Source organism: Egretta garzetta, unplaced genomic scaffold (assembly GCF_000687185.1).
Source record: "Egretta garzetta isolate BGI_Z169 unplaced genomic scaffold, ASM68718v1 scaffold50, whole genome shotgun sequence".
NCBI lineage: Eukaryota > Metazoa > Chordata > Aves > Pelecaniformes > Ardeidae > Egretta > Egretta garzetta.
In genome coordinates, this window is record NW_009258613.1 from 2,824,058 (window position 1) to 2,841,453 (window position 17,396).

The window sequence follows — 17,396 nt, forward strand, 5'->3', positions numbered from 1 at the left end:
CCAGTGATAATCCAGCTCCTGGCTCACATCACTCATCTGGGATGATCAATATAATTTATAGACATCCATTTTATCTCCCAAAACCTGTATGTGGGGAGCATAAAATAACAGATAGGGAAAATGTGGACAGAGGAATTTCAAGTTCTCAATTATATTTGCCTACTCTACCCTTAAATCAGTGGAGGAAATGCCTGGTCTTGGTTCCCAGATACTCTTTCCAAATAATCATCTTTTTCTTACAGAGGGACAGCCTCCTTCATCTCATATGAATTGTCTTCGACCCACAGTATCCCAGCTAAACATCACCTCAGGTTCTCAATCTTATCTCCCACAGTCAGCAATTAAAAGGCAAGGCAAAGCAGTCCAGGGGGTTCTGGGTGAGAGACACCTTAGTCCTGCCTTGTTGCACAGGGTTGGCAGAGCATACAACAGCTTGCTGGGCTGAACCAGGCCTCTGGCCAGCGCTTGCAGAAGTAGCTGCTCACCTGATGGCCCAGTCTGGGTGACCATGGAAAGAAAGATTTGTGGGTCCTTCTCAAAACACAGTCTGGGGTTTTAGGTTTTTTAGGTTTAGGTTTATTTTAATGTAAGAAAGTGGGAGCAATGAAATTGATTCTCAAGAAACCACTTTTATCTTGGTCTGGTTAAAATATTTCCATGAAATGATACATAACAGGACTGAAAATGCCCCCCCTGGTAACCAGTGGCTTTTAAAGCTCAGCCAAAGCCCTTAGCATATAGATAATAATACAAATCATATTTAGCATCTAATGTAGTGCTTTTTGCTTTCCAGGTACTTTCATAACATCAGCTATCTCATTAACCCTCATCACTACCAATGAAGTGTTTTACAGATGAGAAAACTCATGAAGAGAATCTGTTAAGAGGCCAGATTTAAGGCTATAAGATGACTTTTTGCTTTTTCAAAAGAACGTTAAATACTCAAGGTGCTGTGGCAAAATTGGCAATTATACCATAAGTAAAGAACCTGTATATACAAGTGCAAATGTATACTTACATATATATACAGAGAAGAGACGAGGAGCAACAACATTTAGCAACCTGTAAGTCTCCTGCAGAGATGTATAGGGCAGTACTGCCTGCCTGGTGGCTGATTTGAAGGCCAGAGGTACAAGTCCATGTCCCATCTTCCTTGCTGCAAGCCAAACCTAGGAACTGTTGTGAAATAACAATAAAATGGCCATCAGCAGGCAGCATGAAGATCTGCTCATAAAACCAGCCTGTACTTTTAAAATGGTTTTTGGCTCTGTTCCTCTTGTGGGATTCATACTTCTACTAAATTAAAGTCTGACAGACACTTTGATATATTAAGTCACTGTTTATTATAAAAATCCCACTGCCTCTTTCAAAATATGAACTATTGTCTCACTACTCCGGTTACCATCCATTATTTTGGCTATTCATTAGCATAAGGTTTTATGCGCTTATGATAAGTTGCGTCACGAACTTCCAAGGTGCTTTGCTACGCAGCTTTGGGCCTGGATAAACTTTTCAATATGAGCTGTTTAGAAGTTCTACATTTTTCTTACTTTCCCTTCTGAGCCAGGTTTTCTCTAACAGCCAGATGGCTGCTAGAAAACAGGAAGGCCTGTAGGTGGTCTTTATGATTAATATTTTAGTAGATTGGTACAGCTGCTTATTCAATGGTCAAATCTGTCAGGATACAGAAAACATGCAATTAACTAATAAACAGTGAGTGGAAATATAGCTATGAAGTTTTAAAATTGTCTTCGTTTTGATCTGCTGCTTGTAGCAGGAACGAGAGCAAAGGACTTTATAACACATATCTTTTTAAATCTGATTAGTTATGGTCTTTTATAGCTTCAGTCAATAAATAGATTGAACCAAGCTGGTCTTCTGAAGTCATTTATAAATTAATTACTAATACGCAACAAGCTGTGAACGACTTTGAAATGTGAGAAGTACTGCATTAATCTACTGACAGAACCGACAGGAGAAGCATTATTTTACAAGTAGGTATTCACAGTATTATATGAAGGTTGCAAATCAGTTTAGTACCCCTCCCTAGCACAGGTCCTGCCTCTTTGAGCATCTAACAGCTGGCTAAATTTGATCTGTGGCCAGGTGGTCAGTCCCATAAGTGGGCAAGGCAACACAGAAGAAAACCAAAGTGCTACAAGGAGAGAAGTGGTGCAAAATGAAACAGATGGGATACGATCTTTTCACCTCACCTCAAGACAAAGGCAAACCAAGAAACTAAACCAAAATGCTCTTTTCAGATCTAAATGAGTCCTATTCTGCCAGATTGCAAAACATAAAACCTATACTCTTATAATATACCTATATACTTAAGTTTGGGGGTTTTTTTAAGTAAGAATTTTGGAATGGGTAATCTCAATCTGCATGATTAAGACTAATGGGTATGTAATTTGTTTATATAAAACCCATATCTTTAATTTAGGACAATACATATTTCCATTTTTTTTAGAATATTTACAAGGGTAATTTCAGAGGGGGAAAAAAAAAAGTACAATGTTTGTATTGAAAAAAACCCCAGGTGTAGCAAAGCATAGAAAGAGGCAAAGAATACACAAAACCCCCCTTATTGCCATCTTTACCATTAAATAACTATGTAATTATGGTCAGTGAACAACGCTGTTCATGAATCTCAATTAGAACCGATTGTTAAAGAGGTCTATCTGAGGCATTTGGCTTTATGGTAGAATTAATATTGAGGTTGCCTGCTATATGCAGTTTCACACTCTCAATGTTTTTAGACTACAGTTAAGATTAGACTGCAATTAAGTTTAACTCTAACTGTTAATCAATTGCTATGCTGGCTGTGGACTGTAGCTAAAAGGGAGTCTCAAATATTGCGCAGTTTTAAATAGAACAGTCTCACTGAAGCCACTGAAAGGACCTGTGTGCTAAAGCAAACATGTTTGTGAGTCTGAGATATATCTATATCAAAGTATGATACCCGTTTTGTTCAGTGGATTAATCATGTTTCTGCCTTCGCCTATTCATTATAGCTGCCTGCTCAGAGAAAGCAAGCTCGATGTCTTTTTGAAGAATAATGTTGAGATGCCATCAGGTGTGCTGTGAGGCACCCAACAAGTCACCCTCTCACTCCTCGTCCTCAACAGGACAGGAGGAGAAAATGAAAAAAGCTCATGGGTTAATTTAAGGAAAAGCTAGTGGGTCAATTGAAGGACAGAGAGATTGCTTACCAATTACCATCAAATGCAAAACAAGCTGGACTTAGGGAAGACTAAATTGGAATGGGGGATGGGAGTTGCAGTCAGACTATAATGCTTCATCTCTGTTGCTCCTTTGTCCTCACACTCCTCCCCAGCTCCAGCCCGGGGTCCCCCCCACGGCAGACAGTCCCCCACGTGCTGCTCCAGCCTGGGCCCTTCCCACGGGCTGCAGTTCCTCACCAGCTGCTCCAGCCTGGGTCCCTCCTTCCCACGGCGTGCACTCCCTGCGCAGCAGACGGCTCGCAGGTGGGGATCTGCTCCCCCGTGGGCCTCCCTGGGCTGCAGGGGCACAGCCTGCCCCACCATGGGCTGCCCCAGGGGCTGCGGGGAATCTCTGCTCCGGCGCCTGGAGCCCCTCCTGCCCTCCTGCGGCACTGGCATGGGGGGCTGCAGGGATGCTCCTCTCACTTTATCCCACTCCTCTCTCACAGTTGCTGTGCAGTGTTTTTTTCCCTTACTTAAATATGTTATCACAGAGGAGCCACCAACATTGCTGATGGGCTCAGCTTTGGACAGCAGTGGGTCCATCTTGGAGCCAGCTGGAGTTGGCTCTGTCTGACACAGGGGCAAGCTCCTGGTCTCAACCCACAGGGGCCACCCTTGCAGTCCTCCACATTCCCCCTTCTCCCGTTACCAAAACTTTGCCATGTAAACCCAATACACAGGGAGCAGCCTGGAAACATCAGCTTTGACTTCAACTGTCTTCTCAATCTTATGGAGTAAAAGGCTGTCTATCTAGTGGCCATTTGGGAGATCTCTAGGTTTTCACTGTGGACACACGTAGATGTGCTTCAGGTGGAGTACATACAGACTTCATGTGAACAAGAACTGGTAGAAAGGGAGAAAGCAAGCTATGCAGCCTGAAAACTTGGAAGATTAATACTTGTAAAGATGACTCACCACACAAAATTTTGGCATGGGGTTCCTGTTATTTTTAAGATATACACATACCTCTTTCCTGCTCTGAAAGAATAAATTGTGTGATAAGATATTACTCTGCTGTGTGATTGCAGTGTCATATGGCCCAAATCCACAAGGTTGCCCACTGAATGTAGGGCTGGAAAAGCCCCTTAGAAGTTTAGGTCTTCTCAGGATAATCGTCCATGTGCACCACAAGCCAGAAAAGATAGATTTAGATATATCCGCTTCAGTGCAGAACATGTCCAGTCATAAACCAAGTGATGAGTGTAGAGGTAGTCCTCAGCCCTTTCTGAGGCAGCCCCATGGACACAGAGTACCTCTCGATTGTACCTACACTGGAATCAAATCTTCTGGAGAATAAACTTAGCCACTGATACCACATATGTCCTTGCATGGCTGGTTTATGGAAGCATGCTTAAGAATCCACTGAATCAGAGCTAGGGTGGCTGCTGTGTGAACCGTAAGTATCAACTGAATATGACGGCATGGATCTCACTCTGAAACCCACTTTTTTTTAAAAAAAATGACTGTATCTGTTCAAATTTGCAAACTGCCAGCTTTGCTGGAGGAGTCCCTTTCTTGGATATTCTTTAGCTTATCATTTTCCATGACATGTGTTGCACTGTAACAGTAAAAGCGTTATCCTGAGAACAGTGTTCTGTGGGTGCTCTCCTGCAAAGTGAATTTTCCTCACCCTCAGTTCTGCTGTCACTTAGCAACCAAGAGGATAACCAGTGAAATTCTAAATGTTATCTTGTCAAAGAGATCAAAACACAAAATGCACACTGAATTGTTGGGGAAACTACCTCATCTTTTTTTTTTTTTTTTGCCCTTGCTTCACCACCTCTCAGTGGCAGATGCACAAAAAATTGCTAGTCATAGTGAATTTATGCTGCAGTCTAAGGATCTGGAAGATAGCTCCAGGGATGGATGCCTTTTAATACTCTTTATGTCAAAAGTGCTCCAAGGAGATATGAAGGTGGATCTGATGAAGAATGGACTATAGCTTAGCATAATATCACTAGTAATATCCTTTACCTTCTGATGTTGTGATGTGATCAAAGATTTGTTCACAGAGATTAGTAAAACTTCACTTACTGGAAGGGTCATGTAGAGAACATAGCAAGATTAGGTCCATGCATTAGTTTTAGGGAAGCAGGATATAATAGTAGATAGGGCCTGCGGACAAGGAGTTGGAAGAATTGGGTCCCGCTGTCTTAACCCAACATCGTTGCCATGTGATTTGACTACCTGGATCACTCAGACTGCAGAGTTTCACTCAGTGAGTCTGTTCCACATCCATGACTGAGTTAAAAAAATATCTTTCTACAGAGGCAGAGTGGCACAGAGTATGCATTTAAAGGGTGACACATTTAATCACATTGCAAAGAAAGGTCTTCAGTGCTTAATTATCCATTAAAAATGATATTTTATTTCCAGCCTGAATTTGCCTAGCTTTAAAAGAGATTGTATTCTGTCCTTTTCTATTACATTAAAGAATCTTTTCCTTCTGGAAGCATTTATACTCTGTAATTAATTCATCTGCTCATCTTCCTTTTTGTTAAGCTTCTCTATTGACCTTCTTTAGTCCCCAACCTTTTCTTAGACCATTCTGGAACCTTTTTTTCTTAGAAACTAAAAAAAATTAACAAAATAATCCCCAGAACTTTACAGTTGGTGGAATCCATCATTCTCCAAGTGCAAACCTTAGCACTGGGCTCAGTATCCTAGCACTGAGCTCTTCATGCAAAGGTAATGTCATCTTCCTTTTCCTGATTAGCATTTCCTTTCCACAGTTGGGTGGCAGACATAAGGCTTAGTCTCTTTAGTTATTTATTACAAAAAGAATCAGTGTTCATCTGTTCACCCTCAGGGAATTCTGAGCTGCCTTTTTTCAAACCACAGATCTTTATTGTGAAAGTGCATCTTTGTCACTATGACGAACCTTAACGTAGCCTGTGTTAAATGACATATTGCATGAGTCCATCTTGCATATGTTCTAGATCACACTGTATAATTCATCCTCCCTTAGATAAACATATCAGGTTTTGGTCATTCTACACCTTTACTGCTTACTGTTTTGTCATTTCTTCTGGCTAATAACTAGTGGTCATAGGCTATAAAGTTAGCATGGACTTCAGCAGGTCATCTACAGTGGCTGTCTGACTGAAGACACTCCAGTTTCACAGCTAGCAGGGCACAAGGGCAGGGGAACGTATGACCAGCATTTCCATCTACCTGTCTTGAATTCTTGGTGCAAGGGATCAGCTATCTGCTTGCAACTGGATCACTTGGAGGTGACCTTCAGTGCTGGTCCCCAGCAAGGCCCCAGCTCATGGTTTTGAAGCTGGAGGTCTCTGGTGACCTAACAGCAGCACAGTTGTCCCCCGGCACCCTACTGGGATGGCTGGCAGAATTTCAGACAGACAAGCAGCTCCCTCAAGATGTGGCTCCTGGATTTCAGCAATCAGTAGCCCCAGCAGGCAAGGCTTTCCATGAGAGAAGATTGTTAAAAAGTGGCAGCAGTTGCTGTCATGGAGGACTACTTTGGCATCATAGCAGAGGACTGTGCAGGGGCATTGCAGTGTTAGGCCATACAGCTGAAGTTGATGATCTTCATGTTTCCTACTAAAATCCATGTCACCAAGCTTAACTGGTTCTGATAGAGTTGTTTCTTATTAAACAGGGAGAAAAGGAACAAGGAAAACCACTTAGGATTGCATCTGTAGTTCAGACTGTCATTACAGTAAATGAAGAAAAAGCAAAATAAGGTATTTCTCTCCATTTTCAATTCCATTAATAGTGGTTGTGCTGCCTTTAGAGGCTCTGAGGCTTCTGCAAAGAAAAGATTACTGTCTCCTTTCTGCAGGCTAGGATCCAAAAGGCACAGAGAGAAGCTGGCTTGAGGAACGTCACAGGGTCATCATTAAGTATATGAGTTGTGAAAAAACCTGCAGGTGTCTGACTTTCATTTCTATGCACTGCTTAATAGATAACTCCTCCATTTATTCAGGAAACACATAGGGTTACTGTCACTGACAAGTGATTTACTACAGCTCCCGGTTGTAGCCACATGAATGATAAAATGAATCTGTAAGCAAGAACTCAGGGCAATGTCAACTCACTTGTAAGATGGAGGAAAACAGGCTTCCAGTATGTTTTCCTGATAACTTGCCAAAAAAGACCTGTCTGATCATCTATTCTCTACCTGTTTTCTTATTTTCTACTGCCTAACTTTGAGGTTCTTACACCCCTAACCAGGAAAGAAGATGATGCTGACAGATTTCCAGGATTTCTGGCCAAAGTGCTGATGGATTATTGTAGGCTGATATTCACCATGTATCATCTTGGATTCTTGGTGGGATGCAGTCGGCATAAAACAGACATGCAGTACTAAGCAATACCTGAAGCCTCCTAGTTGCACACCTCTTTGTTTTCATCCAACTTCTCACTTTTATTCTGTGTCTTAGGAACCACTGGGCCTAATCTGACCCCTCTTCTCTCTGTTTTACAGTTTTCTTATTTCCCCACCTCCCTCATTTTCTTATTCTGCCACTCTCCAATTGTCTTTCCCTTTGATTTCCTCTCCTTTGGTTGCTCCCTCTGTCCTGGGGGATGGCAGCTATTTTTTATGCTATTATTTGATCAATTCCTTACAGGATCAGCTGAGCAAAAGGTTTCTTCCAAATGACAATTCAGTCCACCTAAGTGGGATATTTGCACTAAGTACAGGACCACGTTGTTTCCAGCCCATGACCCTTAGGCCTTGAGTTTGTTCTGGGGATGAAATGGCTTCCTGGAGATCAGCAGTACTTGCAAGCAGGATGGAAGCATGAACTACCAGGAAGAGCTGGAGATGGAAATCAGTAGTGAAAAATAAGTATATCACAGCATTATAAGGTAGCAATAAACCTATTTAAAGCCTTTGCTCATTTCTGTCCTCCCACGATTTACTGACTCTGATGGGCTTGGTTCTTTTCTGTGCAGTTTTATCTCCTCATGCCCTTCATAGGTCTTAGGAGCTCCTAGGAGCTTCATAGCTCCATAGGTCCTGGAGATTATGATTAGCCTACAGGTGCTACTTATGTCATCACATAAAATCCAACTCCAATAAAGCTCATTCACATAAAACCCCCTCCTACTGATTGCCTAAATTGATTCTTACAGTGAAACAAGAGGAGAAAATTCTGTGGCTGCTGTCCTTTGCACAGCATGACTAATAGACAGTGAAATAGTAACATGGGAGCAGATATCAATAATATTCCAGATAAAAGGGCACAGCAAGTGGCAAGGGATCCATGTGCAGGGATGATCCTTATTCCTGTTGTTTATAGGGCAGCTGCACTTTCTCCAGGGTGACCCATATGCTCATCAACTAGTACTTCCTAAACCTGGTGGGAGGCAGAACCGTCCCTCCTGAGATGATAATTTGATGCCTTTGCCTTCCCCTGCAGCCTGTCATCCTGTCACACTTGTGATGTTGAAAGCCGGGGTGGGAATTTTAACATTCCCTGTATGTGTATTTAGGAACTATGAAAGAAATTAAAATTGGCATTTCTGTGCCATTGGCTGGGGGCCACATTTTGGCTGAATGATGCCCTCATTTATAACAGCAGCAGCGAAAGGACCCAATGTGAAAGTTCATAAACTGCTTCCGTCCCCTTTTGGTAGTGGCTGAACAATGAAGAAAAAGCAAGGGATGTTCTCAGATTAAATATTTTGTTCAATATTTAAACATCAAGGCCTAAATTTTTAACATGGTGCAGAAAGCATCAGCTGTGTGCCTCGCATGAAAGGTAACAGGAGGCGCGGAGCTAAATAGCACCACACCACATTTAATATTTATCCCTAAAGGCTTCTTCTGCTGCTGAAGAGATATGAGCACATTGCACTGGCTAAGGCTTTCAGAGGCATTCCGCTATCACCTGTTGCAAAAAGCATATTAACTTTCTGCCTTGTAGTTCATATAGGGGAAAAAAGCGAAAGGGTTGTGCCAGGTTTCAGGCAATGAAAGAAGTCTCTAAGGTTTAAAGGAAAGTCAGAGAATTTAGTTAATTAAGCCAGCCTAAATAATTCAACATACTAATGCAACAGGACTAGATAAAATAAGAACAAACAGAGCCCATATATTTATTATCCTGTATTTTTAGATCTTGGTTTCAAAACATGTTTCTATTTATGTTATCCCTTATTTAAGCTCCTCTTTGTGCCTCTGCAAGTTCAGCTCACAGATTTTCATCAAAGCTCTGAAGAGGCAATGGCACATACTTGTTCTATGCCAGATCATTCAAGTCAGTTTTACAACATGTTCCTTGGTTCCCACTCTTGTCTGGGGAAAGCTGTGCCAGTTTTATATTCAACACAGTGTACTTTTCCCTCTGCGCTTACTGAACTGTGCAAGTCACTTGTGGGAGGAAAATTTGTACCCATTGCTGTCCCCCAGCCTGCTGGGACAGAGAGAATCACAGAATCACAAGGGTTGGAAGGGACCTTGGGAGATCATCCAGTCCACCCCCCCTGCTAAAGCAGGTTCTCCTAGAGCATGTTACACAGGATTTCATCCAGGTGGGCTTTGAATATCTCCAGGGAAGGAGACTTCACAACCCCCCTGGGCAGCCTCTTCCAGTGCTCTGTCACCCTCAAAGTAAAGAAGTTTTTCCTCATATTCAACTGAAACCTCTTAAGTTCCTACGATGGCTCTCCACCCTGCGATGCAGTGTTCGCTGTGGACCATTAGTTTGGGGATGCAGAGCAGCACAGAGCAAGATGAAGGATTGCCCCAATGCTTTTAAGGTGTTTGTGGAAGGTGGAGTGAGGAAGTTTGCTGTTCTACCAGCATGCAGTCTGTGGGCTCTCCCACTTTATCTTCTTTTAGCTTGCAGATACAGTGGGGGAAGTGTGGCTATAGCACTGCATGCATCCTGTCCTGTGTTTTTCTTCCCCAAACTGCTGAGTGAATAACCTGCATGGTGATGGGACACTTACCTGGGCACACCTAGGTGTAAGCTGATAGCGTGGACTGTGTAAGAGTCTGGTCTTGAAGCTGCATTCAGCAGTGAAGGTGTAGCCTATTTTCCTTATATTGTGAAAGACCCCATGTGAAGCCTTGCCAAGCTTTTCTCTCCTGGGAGGTGACTCATCAGATTTACCTTGTTTCAAACAATTCCTAGCCTGCACTGTTGAGACCAGTCCCAGAAGTAATCAGACAGCATTTGCAGGTTCTTGAAGAAACCATTAAAGGGCTACAACTGATTAACGAGATGTATCAATTAAAACAGTATATGGACTATTATCTAGTGCCTGACTGAGCTAGTGATCTATTAGTTAAGAGATTTCAGGAGTGTGCTGGTTTGGGATAGAGTTAATTTTCTTCATAGTAGCTGGTCTGGTGCTGTGTTTTGGATGTGTGCTGGAAACAGTGTTGATAACATAAGGATGTTTTAGTTACTGCTGAGCAGCGCTTACACAGAGTCAAGGCCTTTTCTGCTCCTCACCCCACCCCACCCCACCAGCGAGGAGGCTGGGGGGGCACAAGAAGCTGGGAGGGGACATGGCTGAGACAGCTGACCCCAACTGACCCCAGGGATATCCCACACCATAGGACGTCATGCTCAGAACATAACGCTGGGGGAAGAAGAAAGAAGGGGAAGACATTCAGAGTGATGGGGTTTGTCTTCCCAAGTCACCATTACGCGTGATGGAACCCTGCTTTCCTGGAGATGGCTGAGCACCTGCCTGCTGATGGGAAGTAGTGAATGAATTCCTTGGTTTGCTTTGCTTACGTGCACAGCTTCTACTTCCCTATGAAACTGTCTTTATCTCAACCCACAAGTTTTCTTACTTTTAGCCTTCTGATTCTCTCTGCCATCCCACTGGGGAGGAATAAGCGAGTGGCTGTGTGGGGCGTAGTTGCCGGCTGGGGTTAAACTACAACAAGGAGTTACAAATTTACATAATCTGATTAGGGTTACTTGTGGTTTTTTAATTGATGGTTAATGGAAACTCTGAGATAGAGTTTATAATTATGATGAATCTTCAGTGCAGCAGTATAGAAGTAACAAACACTAAGGCATGCGAGGAAGTGAGGGGGGGCATTTAGTGGGGCTACTTACTGTACAGTATTTAACCAGCATATTTCAAGGTATAGTTACTTTTCTATCATTATGGTTATAATTTTTTAAGACATATGAGGAAATGAACACGTGATTCCTAACTAAAAAGTTAGCAATTTTAAATTCAATAAAAGTTTTTCAGAAATGTATTTTTAGATTTTTATTTTGAAGCGTCCAATGCACAAAGCCTATGAAATACTACAATTGCAATGCAGACACTGGGTGTTTTTCCCATGGAAGAGAGTCAGTGGGGCTTGTTCCCCAGTGAAGGGTGGCTACATGAGTCTAAGGTGGGAAGAGGAGGGCTGATCCCACATGCAGGCTCCAGGAGAAGTCTTCCTTCCTCCCCCTTGACTTACTCTCTCCACAGGTTGGTTATGCCTCTGAGCCAGGTCAACCTCTTCTTCATCGTTAGGTGGAGCCAAGAGACCACTAAGACACACTAGTAATCTTGCAGTCTGACATTGTTATGTATAGAATCTGATAAAATTATAATATCATTATCTTAAGTGGCAATGCTTGCAGCAATGAATCAAGGGGGACATGAGCTGTAGTCTTCTGCTATAGTAGAGACTCAATATGGGATCTACCAAATAATGAACAAAAAGTAGTGGGAATCAGTTTATGCCTCTGCAGCTGCAATTTTTCAATCACTGCTCATAACTGTGCAATGCACTTTATTTCATTTTGCATATGGTCTTCCTTTTATACTTCCCTTAGCAACTGGCAGTATGAGCAGGATAGGGCCCTGTATGTCCTGCTGTGTTAGAGCTTTATTGAGCATTTGTAGATACATTTGTGATCTGTGAAAGCACCGCTTTGTTTTGGGACAGGACAATGAACAGTACTTCTGCGGAACCTTTCAGGAACCCGCATGAAGGCAGCAAAGAGTGTGCTGTTGTGGAGGGGAGGTTAGCTGAAGCTGTAACACGTTTATGGGTGGTATTGCCAAACTTTCATTGTTCTGCCGTTGCCTCCCTGCAGTGACCAAAGGCTGAGCAATTACAATGGCAATGAAAGAAAAAACAAACCACACACAGGCTGCCTCTGAAAAAATGCTTGTGTGAAAGTGGAGAGCAAAATCCCCTGCTAAGCCCATTCCTAAATTATTTATCTGAATTTTAATTGCTGTGGTTGGATCGAGTCTTTTGGCTCAGCCATATGCACAGAAGGTGGTTCACTGACCCCCCTCAAAAAGTGCTCTGAGAAAGTTATCACATTGCATTGCAATTCCTCCTTTGCTCCTGTCTTGCTCTGGGCTGGAAATAAGCTGTTGCATTCTTTCCTGGCATGTGGCATTTCACAGGGGTGGAAAATCACTATCAAGTGGAAAAATGTGTTCTTTTTGATCCAAGAAGTCAAAAAAATGACCATAAAAAGTGAGGTTCCTTCTGGTCTCACAAAGTCAGAATGGAAAGTAACTTTAAAAGATCTCATATAGTGATACACAGCTAAAATGTTGGTTTTCTCCATGTATTATAATTTTTTACTTTCACGTAAGATCAATCACGTAACTAGTCAGTCACCCTTGGGAACAATGTCATGACTTCCTCCACCGGTTGAAAAGGTGTTACCTATCCAAGGAAGTGCTCTGGAAGAAAGCCATCAGAAACTGGAAGGATAACAGAAAGTTAGACAGGTGGTTACTCTTAGCAGTCTTCGACCTGCTATGCCACCTGGATATCCACAAGTCTATGGGACCGGATGGGATCCACCCAAGAGTGCTGAAGGGGCCGGCAGGGGAGGTCATCACTGTAGGGAGGTGGGGGTCGGCCTCTTCTCCCTGGTAACAGATGATAGGACGAGGGGGAATGGTTTGAAGCTGCGCCAGGGCAGGTTTAGGTTAGATATTAGGAAAAACTTCTTCACTGAAAGGGTTGTCAGGCTCTGGAATGGGCTGCCCAGGGAGGTGGTCGAGTCCCCATCCTTGGAGGTATTTAAAAGAAGGATGGATGAGGTGCTTAGGGATATGGTTTAGTGGTAGGATGGCAGGTTTAGGTTAACGGTTGGACTCGATGGTCTTAAAGGTCTTTTCCAACCGAAGGATAACAATGATTCTATGATTCTATGATTCTTAAGACACATTTTAATTTGTAAGGTAGTGAGCTCTGCAAACCAAATGTGATATCCATATAGGACAGGTAAGCCATCAAACACAAGGGCGGAAGCAGCCTCGACATATGATGAAAGGCTACTGACCAAAATTAGAACGTCAGTCAGAGCTGGCAGCAAAGATTAGGAAATCCTCTAGTTCCAATATCTTCTCTTAAGGCTGCTGATTGGGGATGTGGAAAATTATATTAGGGAGGCAATGCACAATCCACCCCTTAAGGAAATAAAAAACCTAAATTTTAAAGCTAATTTAGTCACAACCCTGGTGAAATCGCGTTCCTGGGGCCCTGTAACTATCTCATAAGATTCACTGCTCATTTTAAACCCATTTCATTTATTTTTATTTGTTTTACATGAGCTGTTAACAATAAATAATCATAACATTGATCTACAGCAATAAAAGTAGTACTCCTGTAATCACCTGCTAAAATTGTCATGTAATTTTCACTTTTTTTTCACTAAAGGTATTTACAATGACCACAGTAACCTGTTCTAATTGCCAACATGTGTAAATACTTTAAGGTACTTGTCTGTCTATCTCAGTCACTGGAGAAAAGTCACAAAAATACTAGGCTGGAAGGACCTTGGTACTAAAACAGGAGCAAGTGTATCGACTGTCCTTGACAGGCAGTACTGTAGGACCAAACAGAGAATGCAGGCAAAGCTGTGCTGGATATAATGGCAGAAGATAAGCTGTAGCTCTAGTGAAGGGTTAAACTTTTACCATCTCGTGGGAAAGACATTTTTTGCCCAGGCAGAACTCAAAAACTCCATGAAAGGAGGGTCCATGGCCTTCTGCAGGTATCTTCTTCCCATGTTGTGGAAGGCTTTTCCTCAGATTTAGCTCCATTTCCTATGCTGGAAATTAAACTCAGGATTTCATGTGGGAGCATGTGGAAAACAGAATTAGGAACACTGTTAGCAAACAGCTGATCACCTTTCCTTCTAGTACCAACTGTCGTTTATTAAGTCTCATCTGCTCTTGTTCATTCCCACTCCTTCCTTTTTTTCTCCACTTCTGTTCCTTCAGCATTGATCTTTTCTTTTCAGGACTAAGCACAGTTATTCCTGAAAAACATTCTCAGGGGCCTTATTTTGCCGGGTGTTTATCTTTTTTTGTTCCTCTCCTCTAGACTCTCACTGGCATCCCAGAGTTCGGTTCTGTTACTGATTCTTCAGTAATGTGAAATCTAGAAGAACGATCATGTCCCACAGCTTAGACACACCACACCAGTTCATTCCTCATGGAAGGAATTTTTTTTTTTTTAGACAGCAGCAGCAAGTGCTGCCCAGATGTGTCTTCCAAAGTGTATTTTTCCCATGTTATTGCTAAGCCTGTTGTCCTTCATGTTGCATTTGCATATTTTCTTTCTCCTGCAGAAATACAATGTGCCACTTCTGTTTCCTGAACTTCACCTAATGTACAAAAAGATCATGGCTACTCTGTCCCTCACGTAAAGTGCTTTTACAAGTGTGTGCCATTACATCAGCTAAGCTGTTAATGAGAATCTCTGCTAGGACAGGGCAGATGAGACCCTTTTAAACCTCCACATGAAATGTTTCTGCATTATAGCCAGCTAATGATATGAAACTTTGCAAGGTAGTTATCAACCAATTGCTTGGACACTTTAAGGTGGATTAATGAGACTGTATTCCATTTGTTTGTAAGAATGTCATGTGAAAGTTCAGATAACTTCCTAATTTGCATGGATCACACTTATGCATGGTCTTCTTAGGTGCCAGTTCAGCTGACCATCTCGGTAGCTGGTAAAAGAGTAGTAAGTCTAACTCCAGCACTTAACCCCTTGTTTGCAATGGACATCTGGCAGGTTCATTTTCCACGGAAATACCAAACTTACCACTTTTGTTTAAAATGTTTTATTATTGTTCCTCAGCTTGTGTAAAATAATTCCGCACAGTGATTATATTAATTTTATATGCCCTTTTTTTACATTTGAGACATCATTAGCCAAGTAGAGCTAGTGAATTGTTTCCAAAATTTAACTTCATAAATTTCACTTTGCATGAAATATGAATTCATATTTGGTTTTCAAGGTGTGCATATTCTGAACAAAACTAACATTTCTTTGTAAGGAAAGATATTTGTATACTATGAGCAGATACGCATTTGTATGTGATGTGTGAGGAGAGGTTCTCATACACTGCATAAGGCATTACCTTCTTCATAGCTTAACAAGAGGAAAACTTAAATCTGTTTCATCTGAAGATGCAGCAATGTCAATCACAGTTATCTTGATAGATGGCAAGAAATATAATTGCTGTTTGAGTGAAATGTCTTCACTGATTGCTGCCTGTGTAATTGTGAGGGGTTGATAAAACACCCTGGCAACACAGATGTTAATGCTATGTAGTATGTCCAGGGTTTTAAAGAAGGTATAGGTATGTGGCTGGTAAATAATGACATTGAAGCAAGGTATTCAGTTCTTTGTCATGCTGCACTTCTAGGAGCTTATACAAGGTAACTGAAACATTATTAAAAGACAAATTTGTAAATCCACTCTGTGTGGGCTGAGGAAACAGCCACATTAATTGATTTGGAAGGATTGGGCTTTGTGTCTTTCCTCCTTGCATAGGTCAAAACTGACACTGGAAAAGGTCAAAGGGAGCTTTCCATGGGCCAGAGCTGCAGAATATGTATTAGAGGATGATCCTGTGAGTAAGGCAACATCTCAGCTCTCAGGTCAGTTATGGCTTTTACCACATTTCTCTGTGATCTTTCTCAAATTAAACTTACCGTACATTAGCACTCCTGAAGTAATACAGATGTAACACTTCAGTAGTCTGCTTACAGTAAAAGTGCTGCATGGTCTCAAAAGGACAAAAGTTAAAGGAGACTAATCTCATTTGGGGCTTCATATCCTGCTGTTAGTGAAGAACCCCCCTGGTTGAAGTCCCCCTCTAACATCCCTGTACAGGCTATTTCCCTTGCTGAGGGTTTGATAGATACTAACATTTTTCCATCCCTAGGGATGACCAGGTTAACTTTAGCTTGAGAAGCAGGATATTTTTAAACCTTGTTTTACACCACTTCTTGTCAGTGGTGACAATTCATTATGATGATGAAGGATAACAGAGGAACTTTTTTCCAGCAGCCATGAGAGATCATCTTTAATTTTTTGTATGGCATCCTTAAGAAAAAACTGAATTTTGTGTTGTGGTGCTTGATTGCCAGCTGGGGTTAAACTACAATAGACAGACATCATATTAATAACAATGATAAAAAGGGAGGTTCTGAACAGAAGTACATTAATATCACCTTCAACATTAGCTAGAGAATTAAACAAACAATTTGCTCGGTGAAAAGCAAAGCAGGAAAATAATGAGCCATCAAGTCTTGAAAAATAAAAACATAATAAGATTTTATCATTACCTTTTATTGAGGCCATTAAAGAGTGAGGGAGGGTATGACTTTGGAAGATCTTGTGTATGGACACTAAGTACTGAAATGCTGACCCAGCTCTCTGTGCAAAGGTGTGAGAGATGCAGTAGACCCTTTAACCAAACTAGCAGTAGTTTGGTACAGGTTCCAAAGGAGGTAAAGGCCTAAGCTCTAAATGGGCCAAGAATGCCTCTAGTTTCAATCTGTTCTCTGAAAACCCAGAAAGGAACAGAGTGACACAGCAAGCATCGATGCATGTGAGGTTGGAACACTGATCGTGTAATTAACACATGAATAGTGGTTGGGTTTTCCAAGACTCATTTATCAAGGAGCAAAGTTATGGGTACAGAGAGTCTCATGCATACCTTTACCATCACATGTAATTTGACTATGAGCCAACCTCTTTATTCCATAAATATGACAGCCTAAGTGAGCCTTCTTTGAGCTCTCCTGGCTAAGCAAGCTGCGTGCATGGTGGTGATCTCCCCTTGAGCTGGGACACCTCTCAAGGTTGCTGCTCAAGGTAGAGACCTTTTACCAACGGCAGATCTTTGGTAAGTGACCGATGTCGTGCATAACTATGTAGTATTGTAACTTTGATTTGTGCCT